Raw genomic sequence first — 17,775 nt, forward strand, 5'->3', positions numbered from 1 at the left:
GTTACATCAAACATCCCCAAACCGAACCTTTGCTCGTCCCGAGTAAAGAGGCGACAAAAACTAGGACCCTTATTCAAACTAACCTACTATTATAGCCGATGTGAGACAATTAGCGATCTCACTCCGCCCCTTCAACTCACAACAAGACAACTATGAAGTAGGATGCCTTCTTGCAAGGCAAGGTGGGGCTTGCCAAAATAGTGATACATCCAATCATTAAAGCACACAAATCATGTAATGGATGCATCTACAAAAATGAATAGCCACTTTTCTCATCTAAGTGGCAGAATATATCTAAAGGGGAAGCAATCTAAGGGTACATATTCCATCATAGATATGGTTTCTTCAAACTAATAAGCCTAGAAGGATACCAATAAATCACCTCCAAGTTGTGTCAAGCTAGGGTACCTTTGTTCTCAATCGTTAAATGCTTTCGCCAAGAGTAGACTCCCATGTTGGTGTAAGTGTCCCCGACAATAATGCGATCACACTTGTCGATCGTATTGATCACATATTTAAATCTCATATCAAGAATACGAAAGGGATGATACATTACATATATAGTCAACTGGTCCACACATATCGGTAATGATTGGCTGGCTAGAGTTTGACATTACTGTCGTGCGACGGTGGTGATCAGTTGATCCCTTGAGGTCACACCTAAAGGACGATTCCCTTAATTGAAAAGGTTAATTAATTGTATGTCGATGCAGATAGATTAATTCCTTAAAATTGAACAAATTATTAGCATAAGAGAGAAAATGACATCTTATTATAATGTGATTAAATAAGATTTTATTTAGTAATTTAAGAAGTTATATTACTAAAATTAATCGGTGTTTGCGAAACACACGAGATGAGAATGATAAGTTAGTCAGAATTACAAGATGTTGTGAATTATACTAACTAGTATTTAAATGACCATTTTTTGTGAAAGTAATTTTGAATTACTGGTCAATTTGTTAAATGTGATTTATTTAATTTATAAATGATATTTAATTTATTAAATATGCATTTTAAATTAAAACATGACATAAGACATGTCAAATGTCACATGACATACAATTGTACAATTGACAAAAATAAAATGGACTCCATATTACACATGGTGACCGAAATTGGTGGGCAATTTTGAGAAGTTTTGTCTTATTCATTTGTCTTATTCATTTGTCTATGACACTTGATAGTGACTTGACCATGACAAAGCCTTACACTAGTTTGTCTTGTGAAGACAAAAAAATAAAAAGAAAAGGGTCCTAAAGACCTCCCCCCCCACCGGTTTTGTCATTAGACATGTTGAGAGTTTTTCTCTCAATTTTTTCTATTCTGTTATGTTTTTTGAAAAACAACATTCTCTCTCTTGTTCTTCATAAATTCAAGTTTTATGAATCAAATTCGTTCAAATCAATCACTAATAATACTAGTAGTAGTATATGAGTATTAGTAACCGATTTTAAGGTAAACCACATTACAAATATCTAGTACATGTTAGTTTGTGGGATTTCGGGATAGTCTTGGGTGCTACTTATTGGAGGGCTTCTATTTTTGAAGTCATGAATGTTCATCCATTATTGGAAAGCTGAAGAACTAACAAGAAGGAGATCTTGTTGGTGCCCATAAATGACCGAAATTTAGATGGTGAGAAATCGATTTTCTTTTCTCTTCTTATTTAGTTTGCATGCATAAGATCAACAATTTATTTTATGACTAAATAAATTTTAACATATATGAATATGTTGAGTATAATGAGATTAATTTTTCCTATTAAGTGGTATCAGAGCCTTAGGTTGTTTGCATGCAAATCGGTTTATAGTTTTTCCGAGTTATATGATTAACATACAAAACTAATTAAATTGGTTTTATGAAGAAAAACCTTAAATTAAATTTGCATGTTAAAAGTTTCTGGTCCTAAGTGATTTTTAGGACATTTTGGTTTATTTATGGATTTTATTGTTCATTTTATATAATAATGGCATCAAAATGTGATTTTATGATAAAAATGTCATTTTTGGATTAAAATTAGCTAAACTTCAATTTTTCCAGTGGTGTTTTGATATGTTTTCACATATATTATCTTATGATGACCTGTAAATTTTCATAATTTTATGAGTTTTTATGCTTGAAATATGGATTTTTCATGATAAAATCGAATTTAAATGGAAAAATAGGTTAATATGAGTAATATTTTGAATCTGGTCATAACAAATTAGTATGTTGTCACATGAAATTTTAAAAGATGTGTGTAAAATAATTGGCTATAATGAAGTCTTTATGCATGATTTATGATTTTTTGATGAAAACTAACATAAATAGTGACTTTAATTAGTGAAAAATTGCTAAAACATACTTCATGACTAAGGAAAAATGTCATATGTTGCATTTTATCACCTATTTCAGATCTAAAAGTGAAAACTAAATAAAAATAATTCTTCTCTTATTTTTATGGTTATTATTGATAAATCCGATAAACCGCAACATTGTTTTTCCTCGATAATTTTCGAAAATTTTAACCTAAGTTTTTTAACATTATGAGTGTCATGGTATTTTTCCAGAATGTTCATGAGTTTAAATTTTAAATTTTGAATTTATTTGAAAGTTTTATGATTTTATTTGAAGTTTATGGTATTATATTGTAATTTTAAGTCCTTTTATTAACAATATTAAGAAATATAAGTTAATTATTGTCAATAATATTAGTGGAGACTAATTTTGAGTCCTAATATGGTTAGGGTAATTAACTTGTGCATAAATATGAATTTATGTAATTTTTGTGATTTTAAAAGGTTAAATCACGCAAATCCGTAAAAACCGATTAGTATACGATATTGGCTCCTTAAAGGCGATTTAGCATAAAATTGGGCATGTTCATACATATTATAATGCTGCATTTTATTTATGATTGTCATATTTTAATTTTATGTAATTTTTGAATTATGTAATTTTACTTAGTATGGCCTTAGTTTTTAATTGATATTACCCGAAATGTATAGGAATATCGATTCGGTTGTAATTTTTTGTGATCTCGTATCACCATTTTGTAATTTAATAGATTTATCTTTATTTTAAATACAAATGTATAATAGGAAATTATGTTATTTGTTATGTAATTTATTTATTCTAGACTTCCTTGAAGACGGTGCCACACGAGAAGGCGATCCATTAAAGACGGTGTTACCTCGAGATGCGTGCCAAAACCGAAGTTCAAGGGACCAATGTAGTTGGTTTCCGAATATGTAATAGTTTATTAGATTTACTTTTTCTTAGGAAGGCCATACTAGGAATTTATTTATGCTTTGCATTTTATTTATATGTTGCATGCATCACTAAATCGCCATAACTAAAACATGCATTATCATTTAAACGAGTATTTCGACCGTGTCAATTACAATTATCATAGTTCACCGCTTTAGTTCACTTAAAACGTGATAGATAATAAATTGACATGACCTCTCGCTAAAATAAACAATTGAGACTTAGCCTTACCAAAAAGTAGAAACCATGAAAACCTATTTCATGAGGGAGTGAGCTCGGCCCTACAGGGGTACAAACCTTGTTACGTAGGGGAAGTGGGTGATAAATGTCTATCCACCGAATTCATGTTGATAAGGGATGAATCGGCCCTACCGTGCCCAAGTTGATGTGGATTTGGATCATGGACACATTTATTCGAAATTTGAATTGAGCTCAACGGAAGTATTCGTGACCGTAGTCGCATGTGTTCCGGGCTAAAGATAAATATTAATGTAATTTTATCGACCATGAGTTCTAAAAGTAGAATCAATTAAAGAGTTAATCCGCCGAGTTATATTGATAAGGGATGAATCGGCCCTACCGTGCCCAAGTTAATATGAATTTGGATCTTGGAATTATTTATCATAGTTGGGTAGAGGCACTATATAACTGCTTTACTTGTTATTTACAAGTATTAATAAAATGACAAATGTTAAGTTTTCCACTATTCCGTTATCATATTGTTCTATTTCTTTACCACAATTCATATACGATATCATTTCGATTTTTATTCAAATCTCCATTAAAACATTGTAACTATAGACAAAAATTTGAATTTTTCTTCTAAAAACCTCGTATTATCCATTGTAAGGATCTCTTGTGAAGAGTATAGATTAGAGTTATTCATTATCAAACAGGCTTTTGATTCTTGACTAACACATCTACTTATAATGGATTGTTTCTCACATGCTTAATTGAATTAAGTACTTTGAAACGTTACATCATTTTGGTAACTAGATTTGTTTGAAATCAAAATTGACCAAAATACCGCAACCACATCAATGAAAGTTTTAAGACTAAACAAATTAATTGAAGAGTAGTCTTCATGAAATTCAATTTTGCTTCTCTAAGCAAAGACTCATTGAATTGAGTGGGAGCATTCTCTTAAACCGTTAAGAAAAGGACGAAGTTCAAAGAAGTAAAATTAGAATGGAATTGATACAAGGTAATGTTAAAAGTGAAGTAATTGAGAATAACGATACTAAACCTATCAATCCCGACCGATAAAGTTTCCATTGTTGTAATTGTTGGACGCTAGAAAGGAAACTATCCCAAGTTATTGAAGAATCAACAAGTTAGTTGTGGGACATCTAATGGGACCTTCTTCTTTAAATGTTTATTTGATTAAAATTTTGCTAGTACTACTCCGTCAATATTAGACATCGGTGGTGGTTTTCATCATTGTATTTGATACATAGGATGATTAGAATATGACGACTAGCAACAATGATGTCGAGAGATAGAGTCATTATGTACTCAATCTACTTTTGGGTTTATATTTATACCTTAATTATGACTATTAAGTGAATAAACTCTAAATAAAAATATAATTTTGTTAAGATACATAAGAGGTTCACTTTTGTGGCCCTATACACCATGATTTGATGTATGGCTAGCCCATTATCAAGGTGATTATATTCTAAATCAAACTAGAATGATATATTATGAAGATGATGCAAGACTCAAATTGGTAACCCAAGATTAAACCTTAGATTCTGGAATGATGAACGCAAAGAGTTATCGATTACTCTTGAAACCATTAGATCTTATGGTATATGCGTATCTTGTATTCAAAGCAAGATGTCTCGTGCCTTTTGGTTTAAAAGTAGATCGAGGTTGTAAATCATTGATCCAAAATAGGTGGATCATTTTCTTTTACCAACTATTTAGGTTGACACTAATGTGTTCACTTAATAAGGTAAATAGAGAAATCTTTGAAGAAGTTCAAAGAGTTCAAGGAATCACGATTTAGTCGTGATGGGATTATCAAAGTGAAGACTTTGATATAAGCCAAATGAAATGTGATATAGTATCACAAGTTAATCTCTCTTAACACACATTATGGGATAATGTGTGGTTGGATAAGAAATCAAACGCTATTCGATATGGTTTGGACTTCAATCAAGTTACTTTAAGTTACTTGATCCTTTTGGGAATTTTATCATTTTGTCTAAATTATTTTTCCACTAAATCCAAAACGAATCATATGAGATATGAAATGGTAGGGTACCATGTTTGTAAGTTTTCAAGAGAAATAAATGCTCATTTTTCCTTATTATAATCACGACTACAACGGGTTTGTGTCTCGTGAAGCTGTCTTTCTAAAATACATGTTTATTTCTAAAAGACAGAGTGGGAGAAATTATTTAAGAGCCACAAAGAATGTTATGTCGCGAGAAACTGGTCTTTCTTGGCTACATGAGACGTTTTGTGTAAGACGTTGTTTCTTCAAAACCTAGGAGGTCAAAGTCATCACTTGTTGAAGATGATGAATTAGTGTTACTTTTAGAAAGTAAAGAGCTTGCAACTTACAAAGAAATTGTTTGATTCAAGTTGATTACTTCTGGAAAGTAATGAACATATGACTTACATGAGAGTGTTTAGGTCACAACTCAATACAAGGCTTAGAGCCATGAAAATCCGAAATAAATTCCAAGTGAATTGTTAGATTTCAAAGCTTGATTGGTGGCAAAGGGTTTTGCACTAGTTGAAATGCTTAAGTCTATTTGGATCTTCTTAGGGATTGTGTTTCATTATGATGATATTCATATAGCGAGTGAATCTAAAACCCACTTCTTAAATTAGAAGGAATGTATTCAATAGATGTCTTGAGTTTTGTAGATTCTTGCCATCCTAAGATAATGTGAAACTTAAGGGAGGGTCTTAAGGAGGACATCAATGAGTTGGAATCAACATTTTGATCATGTGATGAAACTTTTCTCAATAAGTTGAGAAGTTATGTTTATACATGAAGATTAGTGGGAGTTACGGAAATTTTAATTAGTCTAATATATGGATGACATATTGATCATTGGGAATGATTTAAGACTTTTGGAGTATTATAATACATCTTAATATCTGGATTTATGGAGATAAATCCACATGATATTAGCTTCAAATTAGAACTCTTATGTTGATAAGATTCATGACTAGTTCAATCAAGTTGAACATATTTGATTGATTCCCTTTGCTTCCGCTGCCGAATCAATTTTATGAGTAATGATGTATATTACTTCATATACTTTGAGTATGATGAATTGTTTCAAATCGAATTTAAGTAATCTTTACCAAGTAAGCCATAAAGATTACCCTTAAGTGCTTGTAGAAGCATTAAGGAAGTAATGCAAAGTGTTTTTTGATGCAATTTTGTGTAAGGGTGTTACACAAATGACAATTGACAATTGAGATTGCGCATGGTTTCCGACAAAACCATAATCAAAACACATTAGGATGGTTAACGAACCATTGTGGCTATGTTATTTACGAAATAGATTTGCTAGAATCGTTCTAGGCAATAAAGAACAATGAGAAATATTTACAACGAAAATTGAGTACACTTGCAATCATGAGATGTGCAAGAAGGATGAGTCCCGCACACTGTGAAAACAGTGGGAGCTATTCTAAAGCTAGAGGGCCTATGTCTTGATTGGATCTCGACACGTACTCAGAAAGTTTTGTAATGCAAATGTATACATTACGAAGGAAAACGAGTATGTAGTAAAGTTGGGTGAGGTACAAGAAGTTGATAAAACCTACTAACCAAAGCCTTCTCATGGGCTTAACATGATTAGTTATGTCATATGTCATTTCAATTGCATTGAGATGAATAACTACATATAAGATGAAAATGGATTATAAAATTATGAAGTAGTAATAAGGTATTGACTATTCATATGATAATCACATTTGTCGTTCGAGTTTTTAAATCTAAAAACTCCTTTTATACTTTGTTACATCCAAACGGGTTGTAGAGACAATATTGAACCCCGTTAAAGTGAACCTGGATGAACATGGTCTTCGCCCATAGTCACTTGTATGAGGTGACATCTCGAAGTGAATAGAGTGTGATGCGATTGATAGCAAGTTTAAGTGCCATATAGTCATGTGAGATGACTAGTCGATCAAATAGGCAGACTGTTAAGAACACTTTGTCGGGCAGTGTCCGCTTATAGAGTTCTGGCAAATTTATATAGCCTGGTCGTGGCGAGAGCTACTATAGTATTCTAATGAGTCGATTCTTTTGACTAAAGACTGTTCGCATAAGGTGGCACAGTTTCAGATTAACTTTGATTTATGTTACTACGACCTTCGTAAATGGGATCAAATGGGCATATTTTGGATTATGATGGCTGTGGCTAGTCGAAGGGAATAAGTGCGATAGGAATTGTCCACCCCCTTATCAGGGTTAAAACAATATCTCAGGGCCACTCGAGGAGTAATGAACTGGAAATGCGTGGCCACGCTCGGATGGTATCTATGGTAGATAACTCCAGTCAATCCGTTATTCTCCAAATCGAGGAAACAACTCTCGATATGATCACTTACAAGTACGACCCAAAAGACACCTTGCATTGAGTGGGAGATAGTAATAGGACAAGAGAATTGGTGATGCACACTTGTCGAGGACAAGTGGGAGATTGTTGGTGTAAGTGTCCCCGACGATAATGCGATCACAATTGTCGAGCATATTGATCACATATTTAAATCTCATATCAAGAATACGAAAGGGATGATACATTACATATATAGTCAACTGGTCCACACATATCGGTAATGATTGGCTGACTAGAGTTTGACATTACTGTCATGCGACGGTGGTGATCAGTTGATCCCTTGAGGTCACACCTAAAGGACGATTCCCTTAATTGAAAAGGTTAATTAATTGTATGTCGATACAGATTGATTAATTCCTTAAAATTGAACAAATTATTAGCATAAGAGAGAAAATGACATCTTATTATAATGTGATTAAATAAGATTTTATTTAGTAATTTAAGAAGTTATATTACTAAAATTAATCGGTGTTTGCGAAACACGCGAGATGAGAATGATAAGTTAGTCATAATTACAAGATGTTGTGAATTATACTAACTAGTATTTAAATGACCATTTTATGTGAAAGTAATTTTGAATTACTAGTCAATTTGTTAAATGTGATTTATTTAATTTATAAATGATATTTAATTTGTTAAATATGCATTTTAAATTAAAACATGACATAAGACATGTCACATGTCACATGACATACAATTGTACAATTGGCAAAAATAAAATGGACTCCATATTACACATGGTGACCGAAATTGGTGGGCAATTTTTAGAAGTTTTGTCTTATTCATTTGTCTTATTCATTTGTCTATGATACTTGATAGTGACTTGACCATGACAAAGTGATGTGACCATAATTGGCGCATATTTAGCCCCCGAATTACCATTGTTTCCATGCTTTTTAGTGCCTATTTGGGTCATTTCTTATCTTTAGTTCTTTGTTTTGCATATTCTTTGAGATTTTGATCCCTTGGTAGGAAAGGAGTAAGAATCTTGCATTTTCATGGCAAAACGAGGCTAAATTGATTGTATTCAATGACCAAGCATCAAGAAGAGACAAGACTAGAAGGCCTTTGTACATATCATAGTAGAAGAACAATGTTGAGAAAGGATCCTTGCGTCCCCAAGGAAATCCCCAAGGAATTTATGAAGAAAAGGGAAGAAAAGAAGAAGAATTGAAGCTGACCAACAATCCGAACGGATTGCAGACAATCCGCCCGTCCGGCCAAAGACAATCCGAGCGTCCCTCCTTGGAATCCGCTCGGATTCCCCCTCAACAATCCGAGCGTCCCTCTCCCGAATCCGCTCGGATTGCACTGCCTCAAATCCGGCCGTCCCGACTCTAATCCGCACGGATTCACGCAAAGACATGATTTCATTCTTCAAGCTACGAAAAGAGAAGCCCTTCTCTCAGAAAATACCGGGTCCTCCTTGCTCAACTTAAAAAGTGTAATTACTAGTTTAGCCGTTAGTTAACCCTAATGCATCCTCCCTAATTTTCACTATAAATACCCCATTAGTCTAATTAGAGGAGCATGTTCTTCTTATCAATATTTAGAGTAGTTAATATCAATCAAATCTCTCTTCAATATTGTAATCAAGTATTAATCAAGTTTTAATCCAAGTTTTAGTTCTTTAATCTCTCTCTTGTTCTTCCTTTATTTTGGGTAATTAGAAGATTATTGGGTTTATTGGGAGATTGACAACCTTCCATCAATTATCAAGTTCTTCTATTATTCTTTGCATTATTATTTTGGAATCATTAGTAGGTATAACCTCTTAATCCCTTTTTAATTATTGCTAATTACTTTCATTTATTCATCATGTTTCATATTGTTGGTATGATTGACAACCTTGCTAGCATGATCAACATGATAATGAGTGAGTAGTCTCTTAGCTAGGGTTTAATGGGTGATTAGGGGAAACCAACATGGGGGATGATTCATGCTTAAATCAATATGCTTTCATATCTTATTTGCTTGCTTGTTTTGATCTTAATACATGCACATGTTATATTTGATTAAATGCTAAGCCTATGAATCCTTGCATTGTAAGGTTATATCCGTATGATACCCTTTAAATTTAGGACTATAACGTAAATTTAACATGCGAATATCGTCATAAAACATAAATACAATAGAGAAACGATAAGGAATAAGAATCAACCTCGGGTCCTTTATAGTGCGGCGTAAAGAACAGAAATCAACAGAGATTTCCTCCTAATTGTTGCACCCAAGACCGTCTGAGAAATGCCCTTGTGCTAGAAGGTGTTCTCTGATTGCCTTGCAATATTGAGAGAACTTGTTGTGAGGTTTTTCGAGATGTGAGATCTAGGTATCAGAGAGAAAATGTCTCCAAAACCCTAGTTTTCTGTAAAATGAAATTGTCTAGGTCACAAAAGGAGAGGAGCTCTCCTTTTGTGTGTTTCGGCCAGCCGTGGGTCTGCATGGGGAAGTGGGCTTCCACTTCCTCTTAGTTTTTACCTCGTGGACTGGCTCGAAAATTGCTAAATGTATATGACGCGATTTTTTATAAATCGTCATCGGTTATCGGCTATTAAAACATCAACTAATAACACGGGTTAGTTGAAGTATTAATACATGTCCGACAAAGACGATATTGTATAATTAAATTCAATATACATTAATCAAATATAAAACGCTTATATTTAATTTTACGAATTAACTGGTTAATTCGCCTTAGCCCATAATATTTAATCCGTATTAAATATAATATCTCAACATCACATTTTGACTAATTACTAGTCAAATAACTCGGACTAACTGGTTAGTCAAATTTGGCATCTACATGACTGTATTTTCATACCGTCACATCTCTCGAACGTATCCTATAGGTGTGACTTTTAGGGATCAGTTGATCACCGCCATCTGTATGACAATAACGTCAAACTTATCTAGCAAGCCAACCGTTATTGATAAACGTGGATCAACTGATAATAATACCAAAAGTATGCCCTTTGATCCTTTTAGAGGTTTATAAGTCCTTGCACTAACTGTTAAGGACACCAACCCCAAAAAGCTCCCACTTGTCCGTACAAGTGTATGTGCAATGACGTTATCCGCACTAACTGGAGGACACAGCCCCAACATGCATTTACTATCATCTCCTATCTTTTCAATGAGACTTGTAAGACATAACCCAACTCGAGTCTTGTTAGACCATGCATGTGTTGAGTAGGAAAGATTAAGTCGACTTGTAGGTGTTGTACAATCTAATCGATTCGGCTCCGGGACCCAAACTTTCCTAGGATTGTAAGACATAACCCAACTCAATCCATCACAACAATAATTGCTTGCTTATAATTTGAGAACATGTTTGTATGATCATATCCCATGATTCCCCTATGAACCCATGACACCCTAGTGCCTTTAATCAATTGTTTACACCCCTTATTTTATTCATCTTGCTAGTTTACTTTCATTGTTATTTTAGTTTAGTGACCTTCTACATCAACCCAATTTGTGACACCCCTATACACTACTAGTTACAATAGAATTCTCATTTCAATACCCGTCCCTTGGGATCCGACCTTTACTTGCCTCTTTACTAATTGTAGAGTTGTTTGTGAAGTATAAATTGTGTGTTGTATCGACCATTGACCAACGACCACATATACTTAATTGTGAACACCAAATGGCCTCGATCAAAAATGGCGCCGTTGCCGGGGACGGTGTTTAATTGATTTAAGATTTCTTTTATTGTTATTAGTTGTGTCTTTCTTCAACTTGGGGAAGTAAAACTCCTCAAGGTTTGTTCTAATTGTTTTTGAGTTGTTTGATATTTTGCATGTCTAGAAGGTTACAAGGTGATTTGTTACCTTTTGACCGTGAAATCGAAAGAACCTTGACGAATAATAGGAGACTTGTTAGGAGGAATTTGAGAGGTGTTCGTGAAGTTGTTCAACCCACTAGTGAGTTTGTCAATCCTTTCGCAATAGAAGGAGAAGAGAACCCATTACACAATATCCCACAAAATCCACCTACAATGCCTAAATTCTCGTCACACTCTATACCCACCGAGGAGAATCTACCAAATGGTACTCCTACACCACAACATCTAACCGGAAATTTTATTGCCAAGTCCGCCTTCATCCAATTAGTTGAGAGGAGCCAATTTGGGGGGATGCCAAGTGAAGACCCTCATTCTCATATGGAAACCTTTTGCGATTATTGTGATGCTATCTCTCAAACGGGCGTGACTCAAGACCAAATTAGATGGGTCTTATTTCCTTTTTCATTAATCGGCACCGCAAAGCAATGGTTGAAGGGTCTTGATAAGGCCACCCTTGGAATAGATTCTTGGAAGAAGTTAGCTCTAGCTTTCTACAAGAAATTCTACCCACCGGAAAAGACTAACATGCTAAGAGCTCAAATTACGGGTTTTAAGCAAAGGGATGAAGAATCTTTGTATGAAGCTTGGGAGCGGTTCAAAGGTGTTTGTCGCTCATGTCCTCATCATGGACTTAGCGAATGGTTTTTGGTACAACAATTTTGGAATGGTTTATATGAAGATTCAAGGAACATTATCAATATGGGATCAAATGGAATGATCACCGAAGTTGATGACAATCAAACATGGAACAAGATTGAGGAAATGGCGGTACATAATTCACAATATAGTAGACCTCGCAAGGCTACTAGAGGAGGAAAGTATGAAGTGGACTCCGTTACTCAATTGGGTGCTCAACTTAGTGCTCACATTGACACAATCAACTTGAAGTTTGAACAAGCTATGGCTAGACTTGAGGAAAACTCGAAATCATCAAAGCATCATGTCAATGCCATGACGGCATCCTCATCAATCCCAAGTGGGATATGTGAGAATTGTGGAACTTTGGGTCATGACTCAAGTGAGTGTAGGGGAACAACCGAACAAGTTAATGCTTTCCAAGCTTACAAAAGTGGTACCCCTTATTCAAATTTTTACAATGAAAACACCAAGTTCCATCCAAATCTCTCATACAAAAGCCAAAATGTTCAAAACCCTCAAACAACATACACTCCACCACCCATGAGAAACCAAAATCAAAGACCCTTTTACAATCAAAACCAAGGTTACCAAAATCAAAATCCATACAATCACCAAAATGACCAAGGTTTTGATGTCCAAAAAGCGGTCCTCCAAATGCAAAAGAATCAACAAAAAATTTTCACTCAAATGCAAAAAGATAGCCAAGCAAAAGACACCACCATCAACAACATTCTAGCTCACACCAAGATGTTGGAAACACAATTGACTCAACTAGCATCTTCAAGCTCACAAAGACAAAAGGGGCAATTACCACCTCAAAGTAATCCCCCTAGATATGAAACGGTTAGTGCCATTCACTTGAGAAGTGGTACAAGGTATGAGGCACCGAAGAAGCAAGTTGAGGATGAAGTTGTGCAAGCTAGTGAAAACGAAGAAATTGTGCAAAGCCCCAAAGAAGGGGAATCATCAAAAGAAGAAAGTTCAAAGAAAAATGAAGACAAGGCCAAAGAGAAGGAACCCATTGTGATTAGACTTCCTTTTCCAAGTCGTCAAGCCAAGCCCAAATTTGATGATCAACTTGGAAAGTTCATGGAGATTGTGAAGAATTTAGAAGTCTCAATTCCTTTCACGGAATTAATCAATCACGTTCCGGCCTATGCAAAGTACATGAAAGATATCCTCACAAAGAAGAAGTCGATCCGGAAACTTGAGACTATCGCCTTCACTAAGGTGAGTAGTGCAATACTTCAAGGGAGTTCACCTCCAAAGTTAAAGGATCCGGGAAGCTTCTCAATACCGTGTACCATTGGCGACACGACGATCAACAAAGCCTTATGTGATCTAGGGGCTAGTGTGAGTGTCATGCCGTACTCGGTGAGTAAAAGGTTGGGAATGGGAGAGCTTAAATGCACCAATATCACACTCCAAATGGCCGATAGATCGACGAAGACACCATTAGGGATATGGGAAGATGTCCCCGTGCGAATTGGGAAGTTTTTCATCCCGGTGGACTTTGTCATTGTTGATATGGAGGAAGATTCCAACATTCCTATCATCTTAGGAAGACCTTTCCTACACACCGCCGGTGCGGTGATTGATGTGAAACATGGAGAGCTCACTCTAGAAGTGGGAGATGAAAGCATAACTTTTAATCTTGACAAAACCATGAGAGCTCCTCGTTTGCGTGAGCCATGTTTCATGATTGATCATTATAGCCGAAAAGATGAAAGGAAGAAATCGGAACTCCAATGGAAGAAGAAAGATGAAGATGCTCCATTCAAAGAGCAAGTGAATTGTGACAAGGAGAGCTTGCAAAGCTCATCAAAATCAACCAAGGAAGAAGAGGATGGCCTCATTGGCCAAGAGAAGAAATTGGGAGAGTTGTCTCCATCTAAGCAAGAGATTTTCAATGATCAACTCAATGAAGTTTGTGGTCTTTGGGACGACGAGTTTGAAGGGATTTTTAATCCCAACATTGGGCATGCCATCGATCATGATCAACAACAAGGGCCACGGTCTATTGAGGACCTCTACCATAATAATGAACAAGCTTTTGATTACTTTTTCAAGGTGTTGAGCAACATCAACAACACCTTGAACATGCCCCCTTGACATCTCATCAAGAATGAGAGTTTGGTGGAGTCCTCCCTAAACCACCACTTGTAAATATTTCTAACTCCCTAACTTACATTTCAATTTTTGTATTGCATTTTTTGTCATTTTTGGATTTTCATTTACTTTGATCAAACTAATTGTCATGTAAGAGAGAAGTGAGGGAGGGACTAACGACTTCAATTGATGTGTAGTGCCTTACCTTAGTGTGGGGATGGGAATTGCCTAGGCTATTCATGCCTTAGTAGTGCCCCCACAATGAAGAACACAAGAAATGAAGAAGAATGGAAGAATGGTAAAGGGAAATGCATTGCGTGCGAATGGAATGAATCCGGGTACAAAGGACCAGAATCCGAGCGGATTGTACCAAATCCGCTCGTCTTCAACAATCCGAGCGTCCTGCTGAGAAGACGCCCGTCCTGAGCTGAGCTGAAAATTGAAAATTTCTTGACTGTTGAAGAATCCGAGCGGATTTCTGGAAAGACGCCCGTCTCATAGAATCCGTCCGCCTTGTGAAGAAGACGCCCGTCTTTGCAGCTGAAGAAAACAAAGAAATTTCTCTCGGGATCTGAAATCCGTCCGTCCCGCAAAGCAAATCCGCCCGTCCCATCACGGAAGAATCCGAGCGGATTCCCAGAATCCGCCCGTCTTTAGGCGAGCTTCGAAAATTTTGAAGCTGCAGAATCCGCACGGATTGGGCCTAATCCGCACGGATTGCCCCTGCGTTTTCGAAAATTTCGACTTCTTTAAATACCCTCCCACCTTCATTCCTTCATTCATTCATTCATAAACACTACCCACAACATCAAAACCCTCATCCTCTCCATCACAAAAACAAAAACCCTCAACAAAATCCACCAAAATCAAATCAAACCATCCTTCAAACAACAAATCAATCACTCCATCTTCAATAAAAATCAAAACCAAGAAGAAAATCTTCAACCTTTGAGTCGATTTTTGATTTCATAAAGGCAAAGCCTTTCACCTTCAAATCGATTTGGGCATTCTACAAATTGAAGATTTTTGACTCTTTTCTTGGTTAGTTCATCAAATGGCAAGGACAAAGGGAGCAACAAAGGCACCAAAGGCAAAGGCTCTCTCTCAAAGGCAAAAAGCTCTCCAAACAAAGAAAGCTTTGGCAATGGTGGTATCAACACCAAACTTGGAAGTGCAACCACAACAACAAAAAATTTCTATGGGAGCATCACCTTCTACTCCGGTAATCGATCAACTCTTGCATTATCCGGAGGTAACTTTTATTTCCGATACCCATAGAAATACATTTGTCAAGTTTGCTATGAAATCAATTCAATCCACCAAATTCATATGTGAAGATGCCTTGGAGAAATTGGGTGTTCTTGAACAAACAAAAGCCTTTTTCAATGCCATGGGTTTGAAGAAATTATTTGAAACAAAGGAATCGACATACCCTTCCCTTGTCTTGGAATTCTTAAGTTCTTTAAAAGTTACCAAAGTTGAGGATAGGGAAAATCTTGAGTTTCGTCTAGCTAACATTAGTAGACGCATTACCTTTAAGGAATTAGGTGAAATTTTGGGTCTTAGCGATGAATCGAGATATCTTAAGCATTATGGAAAGTATGACCCCGAGCCTCTTTGGGAGGCAATCTCCGGGAAGAAATTCGATGATTTTCATGCTTGTCGTGCTCTTTTGGTCCATCATCCAGGCATAAGAGTATGGCACAAAGTTGTGGGAAATACCATAATTGCTAGGAAAGACACCAATCATTTCACAAGACTTGATTTTATCCTCCTTGAATCGGCTTTGAATGTCGGAAGAATCCATACCAAGCCTTTCAATTCTTTGAGGCTATTGGTTGATAGATGGCTTAATGTTGATAATGGGAAGAAGGGTACAACCGTTATTGTTAATGGCGGCCTAGTCACGGTCCTAGCCAAGCACTTTGATCCTAATTTCAATAAGGATAGCAAGTACAAGGCAAAGGAAGGTGGCCATCTTATTAATATGCACATTATGATTAACAAGTTCAAGTGGGTTGCCCATAACCCCCTTGACACTAAATATGGATGGCTAACAAGTGAAGCTAGATCGTTCACCTTACCCTCGAAGATTTGTCGTCTAAGTGTCCACCGGACCAACTATCTACTTCCCCTATCCGAAGAAGCCGAGTACATCATTCAACAACAAAAGGGTGATCATGAAACCCCCTCCTCTTCCATTGTTATACCGCCTTACCCCTTTGTGTGTGAAGAGTTCAAACCAGAAGGAGTTGAAATTGGGAAAGACTATGTCACTCTTCTTATGCAAGCCATGCACAAGCAAGCTTATGAAGATCGGAAGAATGCATATTTGGCTCAATATCCTCCCCTCCTACATTTAGCTAGGCAAGGACTCCTTGATCCATCTTGTCCTTTGCCTAGTTGGGCGGATAAAGAAGCCTTGTTTCCGGGTGCATCTAGGGACGTGGTGGAAGATAATGAGGTTGTTGGAAATGGTGAAGAAATTGATGATAATGTTGAGGAAGAAGCAAGTGGAGATGTAGAAATAGATGGTGAAGATGATGATGAACAAGATGATGGAGAAAGTGAAGAAGAAAGTGCCAAGGAAAGTGGCAATGTGACCACTTCTCATGAGGGAAGTGATGATGATGATAGCATGATGGAGGACTAGCAAGCCTTGGAGACTCCTACACTCCCATGGTTTGTGTCTATATCTCTTTGTATTTTATTTCATTTTGATCATTGTTGGTTTAGTCCTAGCAACATCAAAGGACTCACACCTCGGTTCCATTGAGGTGTTCTTTATTGTTCCCATTTGTAAAATCCAAAATGACAATCTAGTCTCATGCATAGCATAGTGTGTGCATGAACTACCCCAATGCTTTGACATTAGCAATAGTGTCTCACTCGGTTTGGGGAAGTTGATGCATACACAACGGGAGGTAATCTAAATTATCCTCTCCGTCATAACAAAAACCATGCATCATGTAGTATAGCTTAGTGTAGAATTGCATTTAGTATAGAAATCATGCATCATCTTTGCATAATTTCCATCATTTTGGCCATTGAGGACAATGCCCATATTAGTGTGGGGATGGGAATTCTAACACTTAACTTTTATTCAAAAACCCATAAAAATTGAAAAATTTCAAAAACCATAAAAATTTGAAAAATTGAAAACCCAAAAACAAGTTCATTTCCTTTGTATATATTGTCTTGTATATATTGTGTTTGTTTTATCCTTGTTCACTTTGATTGACTACGCCACATCCGAGACATGAGGATATTGAAGACCGCATGGTATGATCTTTCCAATCTCCTTTTTCCTCTTTATGTTAATGACTATGTGGCCTT

At 36.0% G+C, this 17,775-nt stretch overlaps 1 non-coding gene across 1 annotated transcript; it reads right to left on the reverse strand.

Annotated features, from left to right (window-relative positions):
* Positions 1 to 12,216: 12,216 nt before the first annotated feature.
* LOC141604381 (small nucleolar RNA R71) lies at positions 12,217 to 12,323 on the reverse strand. The gene has a single exon (XR_012526082.1). It is a non-coding gene; the product is annotated as a small nucleolar RNA R71 (small nucleolar RNA).
* Positions 12,324 to 17,775: the final 5,452 nt, after the last annotated feature.

This window comes from Silene latifolia, chromosome 9 (assembly GCF_048544455.1).
Source record: "Silene latifolia isolate original U9 population chromosome 9, ASM4854445v1, whole genome shotgun sequence".
In the NCBI taxonomy this organism is placed as follows: Eukaryota; Viridiplantae; Streptophyta; class Magnoliopsida; order Caryophyllales; family Caryophyllaceae; genus Silene; species Silene latifolia.